The 27,181-nt window shown below is 45.8% G+C and overlaps 1 long non-coding RNA gene across 1 annotated transcript in view; it reads right to left on the minus strand.

Annotated features, from left to right (window-relative positions):
- Positions 1 to 27,181, minus strand: part of LOC120958339 (uncharacterized) — a 62,360-nt gene that overhangs the window by 30,908 nt on the left and 4,271 nt on the right. Inside the window, exon 2 of the long non-coding RNA XR_007452670.1 lies at positions 14,880 to 14,949. This is a non-coding gene — a long non-coding RNA (uncharacterized LOC120958339). The remainder of the gene's footprint in view (positions 1 to 14,879; positions 14,950 to 27,181) is intronic.

Consider the following 27,181-nt stretch of genomic DNA (forward strand, 5'->3'; position numbering starts at 1 on the left):
TTGTTGCTGCTGCTGCTGTAAGCATGTTTAAATCCGGAAACTTTAAAACTACGCTTAACTTGTCGACACGTCGCTCCAGAACTTGCGAAACAGCCGAGCGAAGATAATGCGAAACAAAGCAGCAAACAAAGGCGTGGAAAACTTCAATCAGCTGTCTTGCAAACCAGCAAGACAACATCTTACCACTGTTGTTGCTGAACGTTTCGACACGGTGGTAAGCATAAAATTTACATTTTACAACACCCAACGCCGTCCTAATGGCTGTGTTCTAGCGTTCCTTTTCCTACCCTTTGGAACCGGAGATTCCCGTGCACGATATGGCTCCTAGAAATTGTTCTTATCATAACCGGAACATGACAGCTTCGCAGAAGCTACATGCAAAACACGCGACGCCCAAGGAAAACTTTCGAGCCACGAGCCACTTTGCGAAAGCTTCAAAGAAACACGAGACTTGACTCTCGCTCAGCTCAAACCGGCAAACGGATTATGGGAAAGGTTGTACACAACAACGCACATTTTACCAAGATGTATCGCTGGTATGTTGTACTTTTCTTCTAGTTTTTTTGAGAGCACTAAAATGAATATCTTCCATCAACAAACAGATCCAACAAACAGATCCAACAACGTGAGCATTGCCAAATAACAAGCCGCCCACCAGGAGTATCAAACAGGAAAGTGTTTCCAAAAAACATTCCCATCGTCACATGGAGGTGATGTTGATGTGTCTATATGTTTGTTATTTCATTGCGTATTTGAGTTTTCCACAAAATTCTTAGTCTTGTTAGGAAAATAATTCACTTACGGACGGTTCAAACATCATGCCCACAAATGAGCGCAACACACCGATGTACAGAGATTGCGTAAAATGATGTAAAAGTTTAATGTCGTCAGTTACGAGGTACTCACCGAAGCGTAACTTCGGTTGTTCTTGGAAATCCCTCGTGGTGTATTTCACTTCCTTTTTTTTTTTGCTTACTGAAAGGTGTTTATGGGATCAATTCCGATAAGAACGAAACGGCTCGAACTTACCTCCCCCACACACCCCGGGATTGCTAAAAATCCTTCTCCGCTCGTCGGATGCGTCGGTTGTTTCGGTTGGCATGACCATCAAGAACACCGCTCCTTCCCTAAGCCGTCATTCTAAAACTTCAACAACTTGCTTTTATCTCCGATGCTGACGCTCCGCATCTCACACACTTCGTGGAAGAACAGTTACTCAATCTTTTAAATTCCACCTTCAACTGAAACCTAAGCCACCGGAACCGTTCTTGCGAAAAGGTGAAAAGTGCTCGAAACCGGCCCGGGGCCTTGCTTTCCCGGGGCCAGCCCACAACAGCGAAAGAGGCCCGCTCTTATCATCTTTCCGATGCCCGAGGGGAGCGCGCGCGCGAATCGTGGCGATAAATTCATTAAACCAAGCTCACCCACTCACTCTCGACGCTACGCTCTGTACGGATCATCGGGCTGTGTTGATGATGGCAAAAAGGGCAGGCAAAAGACCAGGCTCTATATACCCGCTGCTCGTTCTAAGCCGCGAGGGACTTTTGACGGGCGCCATCGACAGGTTTCGACGCGCGCTGTTGCTTCTGGTGCGGTGGAAAAGTGTTTTAAATTTACGATTTTCAATTTACCCGTGGCGCCGGGGACCTTTCGGGCGTAACGTCGACGGTCCCCTCCCACCCCAGGCTGGAGGGAGTGCAAATTAAAAAATAAACCGAACTTTAGATGAGCTGACGGTTTTATCCCTTGGAATTATCCTTGGCAGCGCGTGATCTTTGCTCCGGGAGGGTTGGCTTTTTTGTTGTGTGGTGTTGCTGGATGAGTGGTTGCATATTAAACCCAAGAAAGTACATGACAGCATAGACCAATGTTCAATGTTTGTGTACAGAGTTATGGAAAAACCAAACTTTTTGTTCATGATATTTGACCGTATTTCATCGAAAATTGCTTGATATCACCAAATCCCCATACTGCATCGGAACCGCATCAGTCTAATATAATTTATGCAACCCGCTGTGGTCCATTTTTGCCCCATCGTGACAACCCCGTGATGGCGCAGATACTCCCAATCGATTAAATCATGGCTGTCTATCGGTACCGATCGGTCGCCGGCGGGACGGACACCAACAACGCCGCTGGGAGTGTTGTCCTGCCCTGCAGCATACCGGCAGCGTCCATATTCAACAGCATCGATAAGGTCCAACCGGCAGCACAACCCCCGGGGCATGACGACAGCATAATGCGGTAAATATGTGACCGCAGCATCCTCGCCACTCACCACCTTGTCCACCCAATATCGCCTCCCCAAAAACAGGGCACAAGCACAAGCAGTGACATGCTGTGTGTCCGAGTCAAAGCGAAACCTACCATCGGTACACAGGCAAAGCCATCGGGGAACGCCCTTGCCATTTTGCTCACCACATCCCCCCCCCCCCCCCCCAGCGGGGAACACACGACAAGAGCCGTTGAAATAAAAACTCCTGACCAACCGACCGAGAGCGACCTAAAGCTCCGATGTCAACACACATGTTGACCGAACCGAAAATCGAACGCTGCGGTTCCCGTACTGTGGACAAGAACACGAAGAAGCGATAACCAAACGAAGTTGAGCCACTCTACGCAGAGACACGGAACAAAAAATCTAGAACCTACACTTCGCACACACACCGAGAATGAACCACCGAGGGGAATAGGGCAGGCCAAAAAAGTCGTCAGCTAATTTATTGCCCCAAAAATTTGACCACCGGGCCACGAGAGTCCGGGAGAGTGTGTCGAAAGCGGGCTCCGCCTTACCTCAAACCACTCTCGATGTGGGTGGACAAGATTTGCCCACTTTTCCTTTGAAAGTCTGTACCGACTCTCGTATTGACATTTCTGATCTCGAGCCAATCGTTTGCCGTTCGAGACGGTATCTATCGTTCGATAGCTATCGAAGCCGGTTTTGCTGCCGTTTCCGGTTGGCACTCGGTGGTTGGCAAAACCCTTCAACGTGCTGTGGTGCTTGCTTGTGTGCCGGGCCGGGCAGAAGAAGAATGCAGAAGGATGCTCTTGCATGAACTTTCTGCAATTTCATCGAGAGACCTGGAGAGCAGTGAGGAGGTTTAAAAGCTCTTTCCCGCAGTTGCGGTGGTGTCCGGGATAGTGGATCTAGAAGTTGGCTGTATAACATTGGATAGGCCCTCAGGAGTACGGTATTCGGTGCAAAGAAAGGACACAGTGGTCAACAGAACGCTTTTTGCTACTGTAAACATGGCTACCTGCCGCTTTTGGAGGGAAGCTATTCATTCCTGCCAAAGCGTGCTCACTTCAGACATGTCTAGAACAGCTTTCCAAACAGACTTTGGAGGTTCGGAGTAAGAGTGCAAGCTGAAGATGGAGCTAGAGCGTGCACAGGCACATTCACGCTGGTCACTATTGTTCGAGATTATGATTTATTCGACCTTTTCCCTTTAAGATATAAAGCACGATAGCATTAAAGAATAACGCTTATCGATGTGGAATGGTGAAAGATCGATTGAATATGTGGTCATCCACAAGAAGTACATTTCAAGTAAATTTTAAAGTTTCATCCCTTTTCCCTCATTCACTCTTGTCGCTAACCATGCGTGATGCGTCTGACACAGAAAAGGCATTCCATGGAGGAAAAGCGATAGCGCTGGCATAACGTTTGCTCAGCAAACACAGTTGCCCCCCCCCCACCTGTTTTGCGACATTTTCCCGCAGCACTTGTAACAAATCGGTCCCGATGGGGCGACTTCCGGTGTTAGAGAAACATGCTCCACCGAGGCACTCCGGCACAACCCTCTCCCCTTAGACACGCATGGAGCACAGCGGGGCCCACAACTGTTTCTAAATTGTTTGTGACTACATCAAACAAAACGTGAGAAAGTATAAGTCAGCACGGATTTACACGATTGCCATCTCTGAGTGTGTGAGGTGTGAGGTTCCTTCTGCAGTAGGTTGCTGCAGAATGCCGCCGTCGGAACATTTACTTCCGGAAAATAATTTAAATTGATCGTAATTTCCTCACGTACACACAGGCGTGGGATGCGGAGTCGTGGAGGCTTCTCCTGTTCGCACAAATTGGCACACAGGCGAGAAGTTGTAGGCCAAACTTTTCCCATTCAGCACCCGGAATCGAAATCGTTTTAACGTGCGGTGAAGAAGCCGGGTGGACGTAGAAGTTGCAGACCCGTGCTCGTTGCAAGTTTGCTACACACACACTCACACTAAATGGCAATTTCTTGAGGCAGGCAAAAGGGGTTTTCGATCCCGAGTCCTCTTAATGTTTGTCTTCTATTTGTGATAATTAAAGACACTTTACCGAGAGACCAGATAACACACGTATCGCCTAAACTCCTCGCTGCCAGTGGGATATTTTGAGGGTGGATGATATAGGGGACATGCAGTGGTACAGATCCTGGAATGGTTTACACCCGGGGGTTGGTGAATGTTTCTCGGAAGCATGCTCTCTCACACTACACTTTGTGCCCTCATCAATCTGTGTGAGCTACTGGCAAATTACCTTTCAACTTCTTCGGCTTACCAACCGTCTTGAAGACGACAGCAAGCATCTTGAGCTGCCATAAATAATCCGGAGTAGATGTCCGGATGGTACGCTTGGTGCAGAAGAGCTGATGCATCAACATTTTTCGCCCGTTCGGTTGCTAATGGTGTGAAAGCAATAACTTGTTTTGATAACAACTGCCGACTTCTGAGGAAACTAATATTGTAGCATCATAGCAGCTTCTTGGAAATGAATTAGTACACGTTCGTCAAGCGAATGAGATGTTGTTTACTTCTAAAGTTTTTAGTGCCTGTCACTCTCATTCCTATTGCTTTCAATAACATTGTAGCTACTAAGTAATCTTGCATTTCTTTTCACCACTTACTTGAACTCAGGCTGCAGGAGGTCCGACAAGACATGATGCGAAGCAGAAGTTCTTCACTTTACTTCACCAATCCACAACACACACATCTGTCCCACAACACAAACACACATGCACAAAGGTCATCGCTTCGAAGGTTAATCCACTTCTCTAGCCAAAAGCGATAACGATGACTGAGCTACCGGATAGGTGGTACCGTTCTTAATCCAGGTGACACTTTCACGATTCCTCAAGGATTTTCCCATTTTCAGCATCGGGCACCGGCTAAGCCTTCGCCATCATCCTATTTTCATCGTTTTTTTCTTTCTCTCTCCTTATGTCGTCCCGAAATAGAAACCAAAAAAAAAAACAAGCGTGCGAAAAAGTTGCGGTTCCTTTCCCCCCGGGGCCATTGGGAGCACTGATCGCAAGTTAAGCCTTGTGCAAGACGTTGCGTGAAAGAAAAACAATGACAGCACAACCCACTGCGGCACTGTGTCGGGCAGGTGTCGGAAGGAAAACGTCCACTTAGAGCCGTGGGAGGTGCGATCAGACTACGAGAGAAAGGGGTGAAGAGATGCAGGGGAAAATTCCATTATTCTTCAATTTCATTGATGGCTTCCGGGTAAAGATGGCCCCAGAAGGGACGTCAAACGAATCTTTTGCTCTCCCTCCGCACGGTTTCTTTGGGTACGATGTGTGCCTAACTTTTGGCAGTTTTGTACGGTGTGACGGTTTGGGATGAGAAGTATTTAGTGGTACTCTTGACACGGTACGAGTCGAGTGTCGTATGTCGAACTGTGTCAACAAGTTCCTGGCTGGATGGTTTTAATTCAACGTGTTTGTTTAGGCCTTTTTGGAAGCATCGGGAAAAACTTCATACGAACAGTTTCGAAAAAGGTAATTTTAATTAACATTATCAGTACACATCAAACAAGAGATGAAGCCCCACACATGATCAACAGAATGAGTAGCGTTAACATGCTTGGGTGAGCTTTCAAAATATAGTGCCAGTGATGAAATATTACATTCCGAGTTCGAACATCGAATCGTCCAAACTGTAAATATTCAAACAAAACCTTAATTTATTTAGTTATGCAAAAAAACAGCTCTTCAATAACACACTTCTGCATCCCAACTCCTCGCAAGAAACTCCCCCTGCAATGCTCTCACAAATCTGACTCATATAAGACACACCCAAACGCTAACCTTCAGCCGATCCCGCCTGTGCGAAGGAAGTTTATCATAATAATTCATTTATTCATTGAATAGTAAATAAGCTTCGTCAGCCGGCGTGCCGTAACATTGCACCGCAAGTGACATGCAAAACGATAGCTTCGGGAAAATGTGACCAATCCCAATTTCTAACGCCCTCCGTCAGTCCCTCCACCACCGCAATACCTAATTTGAATCTCATTCTCCCCCTGGTACGGATGAGGAACGTCGTACCTCAAAGATCCTGAACTACCAACTAACCGTTCGCCTTCTTGATCCTATCATGCATTCCGGCAAAAGGCGTATGGGACACACTTGCGTTGTTTTTCGTACCCGTCATCCCAGCGCCTCGGCCCAAACACCAAGTGTTGGTAAAATCATACCACATGCCCTCTCACAGAATTGGTTTCCAGAAATTGGGTTAGCCCCGGGGGCACACATCCGACCAACTCTTTTGGCTCCTTCAGAAGCAGAGCGCTGCGTACCGTCGTTCCTTCTGACAGGGAAAATGTTTGCGTCCTCCTTCAATCGGAAGGATGTGGATGAGAACGGGTGTTGTTGGTAGGGTTGAATGCAAACTGTCCCCCCCCCCCTCGGCTTCTATTCTCACCCCGAACAAACTGGCAAATAACGAGCGGCCTGGTTCGCAACAACACACAAGCACACACACAGACACTGCCCTGGAAAGGCACGAAGCACACGTTGAGGAGTTGAGAAAGTTTTTCAATAGAGAAAATAGTTCAACATATGTTGCCGGTTGGGTTTTATCGGGGCCAACTCCCACCCACCCGGCCGGCACACATACAAAAACATCCCTGCATTTATCCGACCACGAGGTGACAGCTCGTAAATGGACATGATGGTAAGCGAACCAGGTATTGGCTGATCTTTTAGCTGATTCGGTGCTCAACTTCCGGGGTGCGGTCGGTCGTCTTTTCATGCAGACATTAAGCCACAATGGGGAGCTTCTAATATCGCCTTCATGCTGATCGGGGCTGTTTTTGGCAAGGGGAAAGTTTTTTTGCCATGCCATGACATTAGAATGGTGAGTCGTTCTTCTTAATTTCTTGGTGGTTATCGATGAATCAACACGATAGCAGATGAAGGAATTTCAAACAACTTTAAAGTGATAGGAATTGAAAATATCGATTTCTTGGAGCACTTTCTTGGTGCTCTCTAGGACTGTTTGAAGTTCACGGGATTTTGCCTAAGGAGGAAATAAAATAAAAATCCTATCAAGTGCAGGCGTCTGAGCTGTACACTTAATGACTTTACCGGTATTTCCAAGCATTGTACAACTAAAAAAATGCAATAGAAAAGACACTCATCAACAGCTTCCTCTTTTTTCATTTTTCAGCATGTTTCCATCTCATCTTCTTCCCTCCACCGAAGCTAATCACAAAGCGAGGTCCCTCGTAAACGCGCTCTTATCGCAACGGTTCTCCGTTGCCCGAAACGGAGTGCCGCATGGAAACGGAAACGACTTCTAATTAGCTACGGGAAGTGGCTATTAAACGTCACAACGCTTGATGGCGCGCGAGTTTGAGATGATCTTGAGATGACGGCCAAGCCGGGACACCAAAACGACGCACAATGATAACGATGAGCCCATGGGGATGGTGGACATAAATCATCGCGCGCGAGCGCGCGCGGCGTGCCGAATCGTGCTCGAGAGAGACCCCAAAATTCCAGCAACGGAGGGGCTATCGGGTGGCACAGCAGCTGATAAAAATCGTTCCAAAATCCACTTCAACACGTCCACTCCACCGGTGGGCCATTGTGAAGTTGACGTCGATTGAGAGGTTTGCTGGAATGGACGCTCACGCGGTCTGCTGGAGGTCGTGTCGAGAAGGTCGAAAGGAAAGGCGCCCCGAGGAAAGGTTTACGGGCGGATTTGTACTGATAAGCGTGGCAAAACGATGAACTTTTAGGTTAGGTGGGTTTAGGAGGTGCTTTGAATAGCTCTCACCAAATGCGATGGATGGTATAGCATCACTAAGTAATTGTTTGCACAGAAACCCTTTAACAAAATTCGATGCCTTAGCTCCCTTTGGCTAGCAAACAAAGTGGCACAAGCAGTTTCGCATTGAACAGGAGAACGCATTTTTATTTATCAATTCGATTGTTGACAACACAACACAAGATAACAGTTATAAATAAATTCAATTCTATTTTAAATTCTCTCCATACACGGCAAGCTACGCGTAGTGGGCGAAATATTGACCATGCATGCGACTGTCCCCGATTCACGGCTAATCAAATATTCCAACATCGAGTACCAAGCACATTCGCTCGACTAGATTCAATTTTATTTACAGCACACACACACAGACACACACACGGTACTGCAAAGGTACACAATAAATCACCCACGTGGGGATGAATTTCGGCGTCCAAAGCTTAACAGTTTGTGCGGGAAAAAAGGCTGACTTTAGCGAATCTGTTCGCTACCGAGAATGGAGGAAACATTCACACACACACATCCACAGCAAAAAGGAGCCAAATCGAACGATAATTTAATAACAGAACGTAGCAGTCAAACAATCCTGTCGCAGGCAACACAAAACAAGCTAAAACCGTTCTGCAACTTGACCGTTTGGCGCGAGCGAAACATAAATGGAAGTAAAACAAAAGGATGCAATCGAACACGTGTTCGCTTGATTCGGTGCGCTGCCGTTCAACGCTTCAACCGAAGACGCATTCCCACCCCTAAAACGGAGTCAAATCGAGAGCAAAATAAAGTCCCCCGGCCTTCCCTCTCAGTGCCGGCAGAACAAAACACTAAAATCCACCATTGTCGCACCGCTATGCGCAATAGAGCAAATGCACACACACACACACACACACAGGCACACAAACACCCAAACTATTTCCATAATCGTCGCTGCATTTGTAGTCCAAAATGGGAGCCAGCACACACAAAAAGAAACAAACGAAAAGCAACACCCTCCAATTAGAAGGGCAAGGGGGACACACCAGGGGGATGGGATGCAATGGTGCAGTTGCAACGCTGCAGCACCGGCGTGACAAGTGCAACCCCACCACAAGGGTTACACCCCGCCCGGGGCCACCACCTCGGGAGCCCCTCGAGGCACAATTTAAAGCACCGCTCTCTCGCTCTTGAGCGAAATTCTGAATTGGATCTTTTCCGCAAATATCAGCGGGTGATAAGGGGGAGGGGCGGGATGGGTACAACTGGTTCACTGCATAAAGGAAATGCACTCCAGTGCAGTAGAGCCACACACACACCGCCGACCGACCCGAACACACCGTCGGCGAGAGTATATGGTGCACATGTTTTACATTTCTGCAGTTGCACTTTTCGAAATCGAATGGAATATCGTTGGTGGCCATCCACCGCCGTTGAGTGAAAGAGGGGGAAGGGAGGAGGGTTTACCCCCCCCCCCCTCCTTTTTGCCACTAGCGGTCCGCTACCACCACAAGCGCAAACAAAGCACCCGCAAATGCGTTTTGGCGAAAACGGAATGCAAAGCGACCCGCCGTGTGCAACCGATTTTCACCTTTTTCCACCACGACCGCGTGCTCGAGGGCCATCGAGCCGAGTGTGGGTATGAGTGGAAGAATCAGATAGGGAAGTTTGCAGTTGCTTGCCATGAGCCACACACACAGACACACACACCTGCGGGGGGTCTTATTTTTTCGAACTAAAAACAAGGGAGCAAATGAAAAACGGCACAGAACTGTAGTTTACCAGCAGCCTTTCCATTCCATTGCCGCCCGCATGGTTCGGTTGAACAAAAAGTTGAACCAGTTGCGGTAGGAACAAGTAGAAGGAAAATGCTGGCCTACTACTACTACTACTACCCGCCATTTCTTTCTTTTGCAGGACAGCACCGCAAATGGTCCCAAAGCCGATTTTCACACGGGAGAAAGAGAGAATGCTTCTCTGCGTAGAAAAATCTCCCACTCGATGGGCATTTAAAAACGTCCCCGGCGTGGTCCGGCGACCGGTGGGGACGGACGCATGGGGCGCGTTTTATTTGCATGCATGGAATAAAATTTATTGCAAGCAGCAGCAGCAGCAGACAGAAAAAGATGTAGACCGAATGTGCGTGTGTGTGTGTGTATGGCGCGAATGGGAGTACACATTGCTGCATCGTTGCAATAGTTTTACCTCTTTGCGTGTATTGTTTGAGCGTGTCGTTGCGTGTGATGGTGAGTAAGGATGCAAAAGAGTTGTGCAGCTTTGTTTTTGTTTTGAGTGCTTTATTTTTGAAAATATTTAGACTCTATACAGGACATGATGTTGATTAAAATGAAAGTAAAGAGAAGTCGTTCTTAACTTTTATACGCCTGGAAGATATATTTATGATCGTGAGTTGGATCAAGTACATATGTAAATATTCTAAACTTGGATATTAGAATTACTTAGCATCATCACCTATGGAGGATCAATGGGTCGATCGCTACTACAGTCAAAGTATGATTTGATTATCATAATTATCAATGGATTGGCTACATTGGACTTATTATGGACTAAATAATCTTAGCCGAAACATGATCTGTACTGGAATATTTCCTGGTGTCTTGGAGAACCGCATCGCATAAGCCTATAAGTTCTCCCAAATACGAATCCAACAGGATTGATTGCATGTATGAAAAGTCCTAGGGTTATGCATTTTGAACCTTGTACAGTATACAAATAAAGAGAAATGCTTTTGAAAAAACTGATTTTTGAGTATTTCGGTTTATTGATTCAGAGAAAAGAGCACTTTAAACTCTAAATTGCATTGAATTCAATTTGAAAGTCTGTTATATGCTAATGTGTTTTCATGTTTCAAGGATAAATTGTATATAACAAAATGACAAATTTAATAATCATATAACAAAACGCATGAAATTATCAGCAAGTGTCTCTAAAGCTTGCTGCGCTTTACCAGCATGTTCAGCTGAAGCTTCAAGCTTCAGGTTTCGGCGGTGAACTACAGGAGATGATAAATTACAAGAAGCAGTAAACTAATATAGCATGCAGCTGATCAAATCCTGGACACAAAGTTACCTTATATACTAACTAAGTAAAAGGCTTTAATGATGTCAGATGAAATTCATTGATGGTACACTAATACAATAGAAGATTATTATTTCGACATGGATATGTAGAAACGATAATTTACTGGCAAATTGTCACATGTTCTAGGCAAACTGTAATGAATTTTATGAAATTTTGGAGCTTGCTTCTTGTCCTTTGGCACAACAACCGTTGTCGGTCAAGGCTTGCCTGTGCCAGACTGGCTTAAGATAACTCACTATGTATTACAACTTGGAGACTTAAAATTGATTAAACTCATTAATACAAATCCATGCAAAGAGGGACTATGATGAACCATCCCATGAGCATCAGAATAGATGCAAAGAAAAAACACCGCGTGGAAATGAATCCAAAGGAAGAAAAGATGCCTTAATTAATCAAAAATTGACTAAAGCCTTTAATTCCTACAGACATTTTAAGCCCAGGGATTCTAATTCCAGAACTACCAGCCACTCAGATGGCAACCAATTGGAAACGATTACTTTCAAGATCCCATCATCGATATGTCTGTTTCGATAAGGGTAGAATAAAAATATTTCCTTTCCATACGCCTAACGAAACTACCACGGTATCGCTTATTTGCAGTGCGTAGGAAGTTGTCAATACAATGTACAGAGCTATTCCAGACGACAAATAAACGATTGTTTACTTTATGAGCAAGCTTTACCAACACACACACATAGATCCAGAATCAAACAAAACAAACGCACACAGTGCCTAGAGCCTAAAAAAAACTTCCACACACAAACGAAGACATTGTCAATTGCAATAAATAAACAATTACTAAGCGCCCTTGCCCTCGGAGGATGCCTACGTCATGCCGAACCCCACGCCACCCACTGCTGCGGGAGAACAATCAACCAACAAAAGCTTCGCCCGGAAGGAGGCGTCTGCTACTCGATTCGGCTAATTTGATGCAATCTTCTTCGAAATTTGCTCGACAATCGTAGGAAATAAAATAAAATAAATACGATCGAAGGACCGTGGGGCCAGCGTCGCGCCATGCAAGAATAGCGCTGTTCGTGTGTCGGTGTGTGCAGGCCTGGGATGATGGTATCGTACCGGTGTTGTGATGTCCGCCTCTCACGATGCTGTCAGAGATTTCCCGATCTGATGTGGTGAATTGAATCAATAAAGCGAACGAAATCGTGTGGCCACTTCAGCGCGACGGTTGTGAAATGGACTTAGGACATAGCCCAAGCGCACAGCAAAACAAAAGAGGCAGAAGAGGCAGGCGAAAAACTGCTGCGCCAAACAGAAAATCGCTGCTCCAAGACGGAAAAGGTTCAGTTGTTCGCTCGATCGGTCTTCAGGCATGGTGGTTCTTCCCCCTGTTCCCCTCCCTTGCGACAAATGTACTCCCACGCGCTGGCAGGCGATTTCGGTAGAACCTTTCTGGGGTAGAGCCGGTTGGAGTCTCTGTGGAGTCCGCAGTAGCGACAACGGCCGAAAGAAAAATTGTTGCTGTCTATTGAAATGTAACGATTCGATTCCGGTTATGGGATACTGTTATTGTTCGACCGAAAGCCTGCCCATCCCCCCTCCGCACCTTTCGGTTTTGCGCGCCATCATGAATGGAATCTCCGCGCTCCGTGTGTGAGGATGAAAAGCGAATTCCAATGGAAAAAAGGCAGGGCAGGGGAAACAGTCGGAGAGCATCGCTTCTTCATCGCGTCTCGTCCATTCCCCTTTTCCTATGCTTCTCCAATACATTCTTGCGCTGGCTGTGGGGGTGGAAAGGATAACGCGCTCGGGATGATTGTGGGAAAATTGTGGGCTTTTCCAACGAAACGAACGCACACAACTCTACGTCCACAATTGGGCGCTCGCTTTAGTCCCGATGTGTTTGCTTCCTTCCGGCCCATCGCCCCACACACAAGCACATACACACACACAACCGGAAGCCTCTCATCATCACGCCCCAGAAATAATCTCCTTCCTATCGCTTTTTCTCTGCATCTCTCTTTTTTTTTGTTAGGCCATTTCCCCACCATTGATTGTGGTGATTTTCCTCCCTCCCTTTTTTTCCCGTTCGCTTCCCATTCGCTTGTCTGCCTGGTCGGCACCGGGTACCGATGGAATGGACGGAAAACGGTCGTTTGCTTCGCGTTCCACCACAAAACCATCAGCATTATGCAGCAGCAGACAAAGAAAAAAAGAGGACGGCGAGCTTTCGGGCGAAAAAACCCTTTAGCAAAAACATAGCAGGAACCATCCGGACCAGCACTCATACACACACGCTCACACAAACACAGCTACTCTTTCCGCATGGAGAAATGTGGAAAATATGGTACCGCTCGCGACACGGTCTGAGTTAGGCGGGTAGGCACGCGAAAGGATCGACGGCAAAAGCAGCCTTCTAAGGTTGCTAAGTCGTCGCTCGTCGCTGCTCGTAGTCTTCCCTCCCTGGCACCGTTCGCTATCAAAAGAGTGTAACGGCAACATAACGGCAAACAAAAAAGAAAGAAAGAAAGAAAAAGGAACACAACACAACCTCCAATGCTGGCGATTGACTGGCAGGCTGGATGGCTTCAATAAGGATCGAATTTGGACTCGAACCACCCCTCCCAGCAGGAGCACAAAATGCCCATTTCCGGACGCCATTTTCACCCACTACACATCCGGCACATCAGGGCGGCACGGAGCTTTTGGGAGCAGTGAACGACGGCGGCTTTGAAAGGCTAGACATTCCCGAAGGCACACGCAAAAACCCCTTGGTATGAGATTTCCAATCAGTGCGGTTCGGAGCGGGCGGGTGCTGTGTGTTTTTTTACGGCAAACTTTTACCAGCGATCGGAATTTTGCTTTGCTTTTTTTTTGTCTTTTCCTTTTTATGGTCGGGCGAACGCCTCATGTACCTTTGGCTACCTTTGGGCGTCCTTTAACTTCTATCGGCCTACGAATTTTTACGGGACGCATTTACCGGACGGACGCACTTGGTACGATGTTGCAGACGGATCGCAGGTTGTTGTTTTTTTGGTGGTTGCAAAAACTAAAACCAAGCCCCAAGTGTCTTACCCGAAGGCATAAAACTGCAACACCATCCAAGAGTAAAGAGAGAGGAGGAAAAACTCTCTCACACACACCCAACATGTTACTTTGCCACTTCCGACACAGTCGGTAGTTTCGGCCGGGATGAAATAATAAAATCAGAACCAAGTGGCTTTTATGCGTTTTATGGCGCATTATCGAAAGAAGCACGCTCTTTCCTCGGGGTGAAAGTAGTATCATCAAACACAGAAACGCCGCTCCCCCCCTACCACCACCACCATTGATGGCCGCTTCATCGATAGGGCAAACGCATCTTCTCGCATAGGCGAGGAGGAGTGTTAAAAACAAGACGTCACGCATTCGCGATCGGAACAGATACACTAACGCTCAAACTTTTGGGCCGATGGGTTAACAACAACACATGGCCACGGATGGGAAGGGAGCAAGTAAAACAAACGATGAGCGTGAAATGTGCCATCAAATATTGATGGTAGGCACGGTGGGTGGGGTGCAGTGTATCGATAGAGCCCACCTTTCCCTGTAAGTACACCATTACCGGATGGTGGTTTGGGAATGGTAGCATGTTGCAAGTACGGTGGAAATGGTAGATTTTGATTTACGGCCAGTTGTGAGGTGAAAAATGGGCAAACAGACAGCTGCAAGTGCTCGTGCAGCATGAGAGCATGGGGAACTGTTTCAAATCGATAATATTTGCTTTCTTCACACACATACGCTTAACGGGAACACACACTTACCTAGAGGACGTTTCTAATCGGGAGCCTGGTGCGGTTGGGTTGGCCGATGGGGAAAGCGAATTACTAGCATCTGGAAGAATAAAGAGACAAATAATAGTAGTGATCGGTTAGATTGGTAAAAGCGTGTTTGTTTTTCAGGGTAGCTAGATATTGAATTAGATTCTCAACATATTCATTATATACAGTTAATGCAGCCATTTTAATGAACTTGTGAAAAAACACTATTGAATGGACTGTTAAAATAGCAATAATCATTATCATCAGATTCAAATTTTTGCAAATCAAACCAAAGGCCTACGCAAATGTATATCGTTTTGTAATAATGGGGCCTTTCACGATGCTAGCCAGCTTGTTTACACGGAGTTTGACAGTTGGGGGCTGAAATCATGTCAACGCTCCATACAAATCGACACACAAAACTAGCCTGCAATTTTCAGCCTAGATTATTTCAGCCTCAAAGCTAGAATTGGATACGAGTACCTGCTCGAAGAAATGTCAAAACAAGGTCGTTTTTTTATTCACCACCAGGTGCGTTAAAGAGATCTGGTGGTGGAATCTAGAATCAAAGTGTATGTAGAGCAGGTAGTCTCGTCCCATATAGTTTGACAACTATTTACAGAATCGAAAAAAGCGCCATTTGACAGCACATACGCAGCAAACATTAGTCTCCTCATTGAAGATATTGAATCGAAACAAAAATGGAGATTAAGTCGTTCTGATTTGATTTAACTTACAATTAGCGGTATTTTCCACGCGTTTGAAGAAGTTTTAGTGTATAAAATGAAGATTTTAAGAGAGTATTGTGTATCCGTCAAGTTACCAGAAAGCCTGTTAGACCAAAAGCTTTTACCCGTCCAGTCAAAAAGTGACGTTCAAATTTGGTTATAATAAACATGCTCTGAGACCACCTAGTCAACATTCACTTTGGAAATTTGTATGCAGGGATTGACAGATGTCTCCCAAAATGTCGCCCAGCAGAGGTGATTCAAATCAATCTTCTAAATGCATACACCTTGGGATAAGCCCACCTATATATTATACCTACTTTGATAACTGCTCGAAAACTGCTATACAATGCAAATAGCTGACAGGCCTACGATCTTAAAAAGGAAATGGGCCCATTGTTATAATATGCACAAACCGTCAGATGACTGTTGGTCAGGAGAAAAACGTTGAAATTTCCAAAGTCTGATTTTTTTCTTAAACCCGACTAAAAACATAAGATTAATTTCCCTTAATAAATAACCTTTGCGAGGTTGGGTCAGACACAATCCTTTTATAACACATCCGTAGCGTTTAGCACTTCTCTTATGGAAAGAAGTATTTGTTCGGGTTTCAGTATCAAATTACTACCATTTTCGTTGCGATAAACTTCTCGTGCAGTAACAAAAATTTCGCAAAACGGACGAAAAAACCATCCAAACACACAGTTCGTTCTTTCAATAAAACGTCCTCGAGACAAAAAGCTACTATTTATTCAAAGAAATAAACACTACTGCTAAGCTTAGTAATTGGCTTTTCTTTTCAAAATAGCTTTTCCTACCTTACTGTAGGCCCTTTGACTTCACAAAGCAACTTTCCGCCAAACAGCACCTCTCCCTCTATCGGGCACAAACGGGCTCGTTAGGGCTTTGTGCGGGACGACCGTGCGGACTATACTATCCCGATCAGGCTTATTTACGAGACATTACACCACGATCGGATAACACTTGGCTACCGAGGTCCGCTAAGGTCGACCAAGAAGCACAACCCATAAAAGCACAACGGGCTGGTGGTGTTCGGGGTATGTAGAAAGAAAGAAGCTCCACGATACGGTCCAACGATTGCCACTTCCAACAGCCAAAACCCCTCCGGGGCAGGTCGCCGGCCGGCTACCCGAGTCTGGGCCATAAAATTCATTGCACCATTGTAGCGGAGAGGGGTCGGTCGCGAAACGATTCGGGTTAAAAAATTCGAGCTACCAGATGACCGCCGAATATCGGCCCCATGTGATAACAATACCCGGCGCGGGCCCACTCGTTCGCTCGCCCATTTCTGGCCCAATGGCCAGTGAGGCTTAACCAGTTAATCAGCATTACGTTGGCGTCTAATTGGAGCCTCGGAGTTTATATTTGCGGTTTGGCTCAAGTGTTGCTGCGCTCGGGCAATAATCGGGGTGCCAACCCTCCAAATTGCGCTTCCCTCCACCACAACACTATAAATGTGCGCTTCACCAAACACCACCCGGCTCAGTACTTGCCCGGTTTGCCAATTTGTTCACCGAAAAAAAAGGGTTTTTTTGTTATAATTTCGGAAGCGCGCGACCGGGTGCAATAGAAACTTCATCGCATCCGGAGCACACCCCGAACCACCAACCACCGGACAAAACGCTGGGGTAGCTGCAAAACGCACGGAACCATCCTACACACACGCCACAAATCAACAACACTTGCCAGCAGCAGCAGAAACAATCATCCGCGCGGAAAGTGTTAATTAAAAAGCCATGTGAACACGTCTGTTTTTCGCTGCTGGAATCGGTAACGGTTCAGTTTGCGGGAAGTTTTACACAACTTTATCCCCTTCGGAGCGCCAAAGGGGTGGTGTGAAAGGGGAAGGTGGTGGGGTAGATACAGTGAAAGAGAGAGAGAGAGAATGTGGCGTGTGTGTGGGAAATTGGCACATGTTTTGTTTAGTACTGGTACACAGTTTATTTTCGCCGCTGTCCAACCCACCGTCCACCACGCGCCAGCCATGTGCAATCAAACGCAGCGAAACTTTAATTGTTTTAATGAAAATTCGAACCTATCATTCGCATTTTTCGCCAAACTTTTGATTGGTTTTGGAGCGCGCTCTGTTGTTGGGCCGGCTGGGTGTGGGTCGCGCCACAAACCTAATACACCAACCCGTTCCCTACCCCGCCGGGTGGAATTAATCCGTATAACTGATCATAAATTAATTGCCACGCTTCCACTAACCACTAAACAACCTGTTATTGTTAACGGGCCAGTGATTTCCCAACAGCGGAGAGCAGGGTGGTAGATTTTGGTGGAAGTTTTCCTAAACAAAAAACCCCCCCTAGTGACCATAGTTTTGGTTGCTGGCTGCGTTGGTCGCAAGCGCAAGTCGTGCGTAAACTTTTGGACGACCGGCGCAAACCCACCGGCAAACGAACCTAACCTCCATTCGCTCCCCCGCCGGTCAATCATACGCACACCACGGTCTAGCGTCCTACCTTATAATGCGTGCACCTGCGTGCGCTGATGAGGTGGTGGCGGTATGGGTTCTTACCTCAGCTATTTTCCAATTCCGATCCGATCCGTCCTCCGTCGGAGCGATCGGTCAAATTGGCTGCTGAACTTAATTGGCTCACATTTCGAACACACTTTATGACCCTGGGCAACAGCAGCAGAAGACACCGGGTCTCCGCCGGGTCCTAGGGTCGTTGCCGTTGTCGTTGGTGTGATTAGAGAGGAAACAGAAGGGGGATTTATACTGTTTATGGTTGTTTTTTGGGGCGTTGTTTTTTGCAATATCGGGCGTAACGGTCACTGAATCTACATCAAGATAGGCAGTAAGGAAATTGGGATGGGTTGGGCAGACATAAGCAGACGGCGATTAGAGCTCAAGCAGAAATTTGGTTGACCTAGGCAGGTTTGTACCCAGGTTGCTATGGGAAGGCGGTGCAAGATGTTAATTCTGATGTTTTATTTCTGAGTTTTGTGGACGGCGGCGTGTGAGCGTCTCTGTGAATAATTTAACAAAAATACCCCTTTCACATTTAAACATGGAAATATCAGTCTGTGTATTTTTGGCTATTTATGTTATTTTCATGTAGCACAACAGACAAACAACTAATAATGTTTCCTTGTTATTCTTTACACTAGAGTAACCATATGAGTCATTTGGATTGGTTGAAAAGGTTTCAAGCTTTACATTCGTTGCAGCTTTTAAATCTTCTTTGTAAACAAAAATACAGTGCGAGCAATAACTACATGATTCGTTTTTTTGTCCTACAAGTTGTTTAATAATAATTTTAAATACATGAAAAAATATGTAAAAACGTTTAATTTCAAACGAGTTATACTAACATTTAATCCATTTAAACTTTAAAATTACTGTCTACACACATAATTATGGTTCTAGCTGTACTTTTCGATTTATCTCGACGAACGATATCGTTTTAGTATTACATTGCATCGAAGTTATACATTTATGATGCGTAGCGTTGTCCACTTTAAAATCAATACCATCTGATCGCTCGTTTAGCACAAATGCTTGCCTACAAAGCACACGCACCGAGCGAAACCACTTGATTTTCAATATCTATTTTTTGCATTGAAAAAACATTAAACGACGAACCCGCTCTTTTCAGCTGGCATGACTATTGCAAATTTCTCACGCTCAACCAACATCAAGCGCTGGTTTTCGCATAACATTCCACGCACCACGCATCCACCAGGACCGCATGCTCGCTGCTTTCAAAAATAACATATGCCCGGCTCACCCAATGCCGAGCCGCAGATAAATATTTTCACTGTATGACTTTTAACGAACCCTCTTTGGGTAGTACGGAGGTAACGGCGGTAACGCCATCACGCTGGGAGTGGTGGCGGTTCACAACCGGCTACATGATTATTGCTCCTTTTGCTGCTACGAAAATTCGTCATTTTGACATCAAAAACTCGCGCTCGCGGGAAGCTCATTCGTCGCCTATCATCACTCAATCAAATGGCATATATTTTCCTTTGCCCTCGAGACGCGCAAACAATTTCCTTCCACAATCCTTCCCGGCCTGTCCCGCCCGCGAGCCGTCCCGGCCGTCAAGTATTTACCACAACAGGAGGTGCAAGGAGTGGTTTTTGTTCGGAACACTACCGCGAAGTCATTCACATCATCATCATCATCATCAGTCATACAGTCGTTCTGATGGCCCGTTGGGAAATGAGGGAGGAGGCGGGGTTGATGATCGTTCTCGTTCCGTTTACGGTTAATATCGCCGGTGAAATTCGTTCCTCAAGGGTGTTTCCTTCATTTGTGTGTGTATGTGTTTGTGCATTTCCTTTCAGTACACCGGAAAACAGCGAGCTTGTGGGTTTATGACGAGAAATGAATAATGAAAAATAGACAAAATGTTATTTTCTTGCTTTCTACTTTCTATTTTAAAGCTCTTAAACGCCAAAGAATGCCATTCTTCGAACGAAAATGAATAAAACTGTAACTAAATCATCGTCCATCATCTTTTATAAGAGCAACAATGGAAGGTTTTATCTCAACCGTGTTACTTTTGCAGCTTATTGAATAATGTCATTGAACTGGTAATTGATTTTGAACAGGTTGTTCCTCCTCGCTAATATCCATCAATAATGCCGATAAAAAGCTGCAATGAACCCTTAGCAGTTGCAAATTGAACCTTTCTCAATCGGAAGAATACCGCAATGCACTAATGCGCTACGCCACCTCCATCGCTTTCTATTTATAAATAGCTACATTATTGCAAAACAGATATTAACTCTGCAGCAAACAATAGGAAGTTCCATCGTAGTTCCTGCACTCGGGAGAAACGATTTTTTGTTTTGTTTTTTGCTCAACCCACTGTCATGTCGTGGTGGATAGAATTTTCTGTGTTTTATGTCATTCAACTGACATTACACGAATACTCCCCAAGACATTCGCGTGCGGCAACGAATTTGACTACATCCCAGGTGATCGGTGTTCAGTGCAGAGCTGGCAGGGGCCATTGGCAATTGAATCCATTGGTGTAGAAAATAAAGATGTCCTGCTTATCATAGGCTGGCAGTAGAATAACAGCAAGCACGCCACGAGGATGGGTTTTAAAGTTTGTAAATCCGTACACGTTCCGCCCTTTGGCTTGTTTGGTGGTCGTATTCTAGTTTTTTTTTTATTTTGATGGGGGGGGGCTGAAACCACAAAAGTTGCTCCAAAAACTTTCGAGCCGTCCGTAGGTTCGTGGGTTTCTGCCAGCAATGGAGTAGATAGTCAGGTAGACAAGTCATGCCATATCCTTTCTCCCCGCAGCTGTTTCGGGGGTGTGTGCGTGTGTGGGAAAGAGCATGGCTAATAATTTTGCACAAAACTTTTGGCCCAGAAAATGCAGCATACACACACACAGACATTCCGTAAAGTAATTTTGAGCAAATGGCTGGACGACTCCTCTGCTGGCTGCCATTGTCACAACGGCTCCACCACCACAACGGCTTCTGTCTGATTCAGGGGTGCCAGCCAGTTGGCAAAAGTTCATCGTTTGCGTATATACCGTTTGAGTCCTCGACCCTCTCTCTCTCCCTCTCTCGCCCTTTCCCGTAGTATTTTTGACATTAACTGCCGTGTCCCCTCTGCATCATCTCACCTGATCAAAAAGGCGGAAAGTTCGTTCTGTACACGCCATCAGCCACAGCGCGCCATAATGCAGAACAGGTTGGCAGCAAACAAAACAGAGCAAAAAAACTGCAGAAAACTGCTACCAAACACAGGAACACAGGACTACCAACCAAGGCTATTATCGAGCGAAAGCTTCAAACGCGCTACAACACTCCGCATCATGATTATGATGTTCATGCTCATGCCGAACAGCCGAAAATGGCACTTTCGGCCGTTTTATGTTGAACGGAGGGAGGAAAGTGACTGGAAAGACCGTCTAAAACTATTATTTGTTACTACACTCGGCCTCGGTCAGGAAAACTTTAGCTTTGTACCGCATCGTAGACTTGCAACCGTGTTCGAACTGAGCTTCTGTAGCAGTTGTATAAGAAAAGGCAGGTGGATGTGGAGCAGATGAAAGGAAAATAGGCATGAAACATGTGACCAAACATTCCCAAAGCCAGGGCCTGGGAACTGGGGTGGACTGGGCAGACAAGAAAGGAAGGGGAGAGTTTGTCTTCTAACGATCGGACCACCTCCTCCACACAGGGCACGTGGATAAAATCAACAGAGGCGAGAACCGTTCGGTGGAAACTTTCCAATACATGCGCGCACCGAGAAACAAACAAGCCGCCCACCTGTCATCCTACTAGGAGGAGAAAATATACACTCAGAATTCCATTTTTAAATATCAGCTCCCCTTCAGGTCACCTACCGTTGGGCTGACTGAACGATCATATTCCAAACATACAGAGGCAAATTCTAAGGTAAGAAAAAACTGTTTCAAAATGCGCTGTGTTTCTCCACTGTCAGGGTAAAATTACACCATTTTTGGTCACCGGTGTGACTAAATTAATATTGCTATGCAGCCATTCGCCTCTTGGGAGCGTTGTCCGACAGCACACAGAGGTGGAAAGACATAAAAATAACGCAACAAAAAAAAAAAATAAATAAAGCACAACTAGCGCAAGTACACTTTACGCTTCCCCGTGGCAAGCCGATGAAGACTGTATGCTTTTTATTAAAGCACCTAGCAAAATGGAGACCGAGATAACGAGAAACGACAGTATTCAGAGGAAGTTACAACAAAGACACGGGCCCAACAACAGCAACAACAAAAAAGCACTGCAAGTGAGAGTACAGATAGCGACCACGGCTGACGGGCGAAGTTCGGCGAGTTTGTTATGGAGCTTTCATTTTCATTTTCATTTTCAAGCTCAACAGCTCTCGAGACGTTCTTGCTTGCTTGCCACCACTGCTAGCTGCCACTTTTCACTGCTAACGTTTCCATTACGATTATCATCGTCGCATAATGCCTGGAAGGAAGTGGAAGGAGCACCGCAGTACGGGGCAATCTTGTAACATTCTCACTGATGGGGCCGTGCACACTCCAACGCCAGCTCGATAGGCGTATCATCATCGTGCCTTGCGATCATCGTGCAAAAAAAAAGCCTCGTGGAAGTTTCGTTTCTTTACCTTCTTGTGCCATAATCGAGCACACTCGTTAGATTTAATTTGTACGACCTGCTCAACATCAGTCGTGCTTTGGTCCCTGATGTAAAATAAAACCCGGAACTTTCACTCATGGCTGGAAACTTCTTCTTACGCGTGACTGAAGAAACTGAAGTGGCTTAGCACTGCTAAAAAAAGGGCTCTGCAAAGCTTTACGTTTTCAAAGAACATACTCCTACACACATTTTCTTACGGGTTTTAATAAAAAAATCAAGAGCATTATTACGCTTGTTGAAGGTTAAAATACAGACGAGATCATTCCTTGTCAGTGTGTCTTTGTTACGACCTAAAATCTGGAAGGGCGCGATGATGAACTTTCAATCTTAATCTGCACGGTCGGCTTTCATCTATCTGGCTTTTCCCATTCCCCACCAGGATAGGCAAAACGGTTCCAAAAATAGGTAAACACGCACCACTGTATGCTAATTTCCATTTATCTCGTCCTTTATCAAAGTCGTCCTCCTAGCGCGCTATTTGGCAATTGGGAAATTCATCCGCATTACGTATGTGTCGTCGAATGTGTCGTGTGAAAAAGCTTCCCAAATCAAGGATGAAAGGATCTTCATTTCGGTCCTGAAATGCCGCCACCCCGTATTTGGGACAGGCTACACAGCAAATTCTCGTAACTTTTCCCAGGACTTTTCGTTTGATTCTTCACGACATTTCAAAAGTGTGTCGGAGTGATGCCTAGCTAAATACATTAAATATTCAACCTGCCCACGTCCCCTCCCCTGTCATTTAGCATGTCTTTAGAGCTCATCAAAATTGGAATAATGCTGGGGGGGGGGGATGTGTTTTTGCAAACATTTTACTCCTGTTTGAGGTTAATGATATTGGACAGTTGAAGCTTCTCAGAAGTCTGTCCGAATTGATGAATATTTACTAGCATTCCGGGAGGACGGCGGCATCTATCACTTAATTATTGAATGACCTGCGAGACACGTTTGAGTTTTGATCCTTAGCATTTACAGCGGATTATGTCCAGGATTATCAGGACGCTAACGAACCACTGCCAACCAAAGCCCGATTAATGACGCAAGTGGCATTCATTAGATTGCTAATGGCACTTGTGATTCCTTGAAGATGAGACATCTAGTTGCAAGTTTGACTTGATTGTCTTGAAAAGTGTCTTGATTGTGTCTATTCTGAAGGCTGTAATGTCTTAATTGCTTATCAAACAAACTCTGCTACTACTTTCCTGGAGATATTGTGCATTAATCCATTGTACCAGTGTTATTAAAAGCTTGAACGATTCGATGAATTTTGAAATTTTCTCCAAAAATTACAGCACCACGAAACTTTACCATACGGCGCAAGCCGTCACTACCATCGCCCCAACTGACTTGTTCTTCAAACATGCGCAATACTCCTAAAACTAAGACACGCAATAGATAGAGCCATGACCAACCCACCATCAGTTTTGGGGGCCATTCTTCAGATGCTTAGAGGAAGGGATGAAGCGTTAGGAGGCAGCGCTACTACGACGGAAGCTGAGAGTGGAAGAATCAGTGCTATTTGGTTACAGCAGAACGGGCGAGCACAATCTAACCCTTGTGTGTGTGTACTACCGCCACAAAAAAGGGGGACAACGGTGGTCCGAATAAGCAAAGAAGCCGAGTAAACCGAAACAACCAAGACGAAGCGACACGAAAGATAGTGAGTGGGGTGCAAACCAAGTAAAAAAAAAAAGATTGCCAAATTTTGTGCGTCCATCTGTGAGTGTGTGTGTGTGTTCTGTTCTGTTGGTTGCTGATTTTTTTTTGTTTTGCTTCTACCGCTTTTAAAGACCACAATTCGCAAATGGAAGCTTCAGAAGCGTGAGCGCTCGCAAGACAAAAAAAACAACACGTTGGCGGCTTGGAAGCGGGACGGATTCAGGGTCCAGCCCAGAAGATGTTGCCGAAAAGAAGGGTGGCGCGCAACAAACGCCAGGCAGTCCACCGGCAGGGCAAAGTGTTGCAAAGAACTAGAAACTTCCTTCGTGCCAAGGTCACATTCGCTAAACTTTGCGCGAACTGGCCTCATAGCGCGCGCGCGCGCGCGCGTTCACATTCGCTCGCTCGTTCTCTCTCCCTTAAACCTCCGTACCTGCTGCACGGGGCACTTCGGCTGCCAGCGCCTCCCGCTGCCACTCGAATGAATGCGTAAAATTCGCATAAATACATACGCAAACCGCGAAACGGTGCGCGCGTATGTGTTTTAGACCCCTTTCCCTGCCGCGCCCCCGGCCTGTCTAAGCTTCTGCGCTTGTCGGACAGTTGAAGGGGAGGTGGTGCCGGTAGCACAGTGTGGTTTGCAAGGGTGAGTGGAAAATTTGGAACGCGGGTTGAACGGCAGGGCCACAACAATTCGGCTCTTTGTGCTGGTTGAAGAGTCCGTGTGTGTGTGTGTGTGTAAGCGCGCGCCCGCATGTGTGTGTGTTTAAAGACACATTGGCGGGCCTTCTGGTTCTTGGAGGGTGGCGGTACGTGGTGTACGGAGAGTGCGTCAGGGGTAACGCATAACCTTTTGGCTGTCTATTTCGCGATTTTCGGTCCCGCACGGCGACGACCGTGGCCGCGGACGACGGTGGTAGCGCGGTCTTTAGATTAGGCGATATGCGGCGGAACATACGGCGAATGACATCAGCCGAAGCCGTGGCCGGATTGGAATGGCCTGGGTGTATGTTTGTGTTTGGTGAACGATTCTGAACTTTTGTCTTTAGAATTTTTGGACAATTTTGATACGCTTTACGGGCCCCAAAAAGCCCTTTTTAAAGGATTTATGACAGGAGATGCGCTCCAGAAAGATTATTTGATCAACACTTCAAATTTTTGACAGCTTCCAAGAGAACGTTATTGGATCTGGTTTCTCATAATTTGAGTACCTGTAACAGCTTATAAGTTAACCCATGTTATGGACATGGTGTGAGGACTTAAACTTCTTTTTCATTAACAGTGGAGTTATTCCAGAGTGCAAATTGAGTTCTAGTTTCCTGTACTATGATCTAATACTATCTATCCAGTCTCTAAGTTGAATTAGAATTATGGGTACCAAAGTGTCATATTCTACATAATTGAGTGATAGTTCTCAGTTATATGTTAATCTTCTGTCAAGGCTATATTCAAACCCTTGATTTCTTCAATAGTTCATCGCATTAAGTTAGTTTTGACAAGATATCTTCCTAAGGTTTAGATTCCCTTGAAGTTCACCTAATGGAGCAGTCTCCAGTGAGTTCAACGACAGTTTATTAACGTCTGAAAGCATTTTGTCACCTATAACACCTAAGAACTCCCAAACCCAAGTTATCAGGTTGTCTTATTTGCAAATTGTTATAATGTTGATGCCTGGACGCCATTCTTAAGAAGACCCTGGTAACTGAAGAAGAGATCTTGAAATAGAAATTGGAATGATGTTTTGCAATTTTGAAACAACATCTTCAAAGAAACATTACTTCTGATTAGTCCAAATCAGTGTTACGCTTCCTCTTTTTATAGCATCGTCACAAAAAGACATGTTAGAGTATACATCAGAAATATAAACAATCAGAATCCTCTTCAATCAATTTGAACAGCTTCATATACATTTTGATGCACACCATAGCTTGCTTGAATCTGAAGTACGATTTTTTCCTTAAACCATGAAGTTTAGAACCCTCTCCGCTCAGTATTTCTCTTTCAGACCTTCCCCTTGATCACTGCTGCTAGGGGTTATTGATCTCGTTACTGGTTCCTTCTCCCCCCCCCCCTCACCCCCCCCCCCCCCTTCGCCCGCAGCCACGCATGATCGGTTTGATTATTCCAATTGCTGCTGGAGGCCACCCAACGCCACCCGGAAAGCGACTCTTCCCCGCTCAGCGCCATCCAAATTTGCCAACAATCTCGACGTCTCGCGTTCAAAAAGCATCCACTGATATGCTTCTTCTTGCTTTTGTTTGCCCTTTATGTGGCGCGTTCTGCCGCCAGTTCCCCGGCAAATCCCGGTACCGTGGATCGAGCAACTTGAAACCGCTGCGCCAAAAGAAAAGGGAAAGCACAGCCCGGCCGCGGGAGCGGAAATGTGAACCGGAAATGAACGAACGGAACCCCAACGCTGCAGAGGGAAACCGAAACCCCTCTTACTTCGTGGATGGAAACGCATAGATCAGCGCTACCAGAGGAAGATCGGGGAGAGAAGTCTGCGGTACGGCAAGCAAAGAACAAATGTTTGCTTTCCGTTTGGGATTGCGATATTGCGAAAAAAAAACAGACACACATGAATCGCTTTGTCGGTTGGTGCGCCGTTGGTGGTCAGAGGATGGTTGCTACTTCCGGCGGTGGCGAATGAGTGTGTGTGTGTGTGTGTGTGTGTGTGGGTCTATGTGCGTATGTGATTTGAACACTATCAATAACGTCAGTTATGGTCAGTGGAACGGAAAGCTCGAACAGATGACGCTAATATATTCGATTGACACA

The sequence above is a fragment of the Anopheles coluzzii genome, chromosome 3 (assembly GCF_943734685.1).
Source record: "Anopheles coluzzii chromosome 3, AcolN3, whole genome shotgun sequence".
Lineage (NCBI taxonomy): Eukaryota > Metazoa > Arthropoda > Insecta > Diptera > Culicidae > Anopheles > Anopheles coluzzii.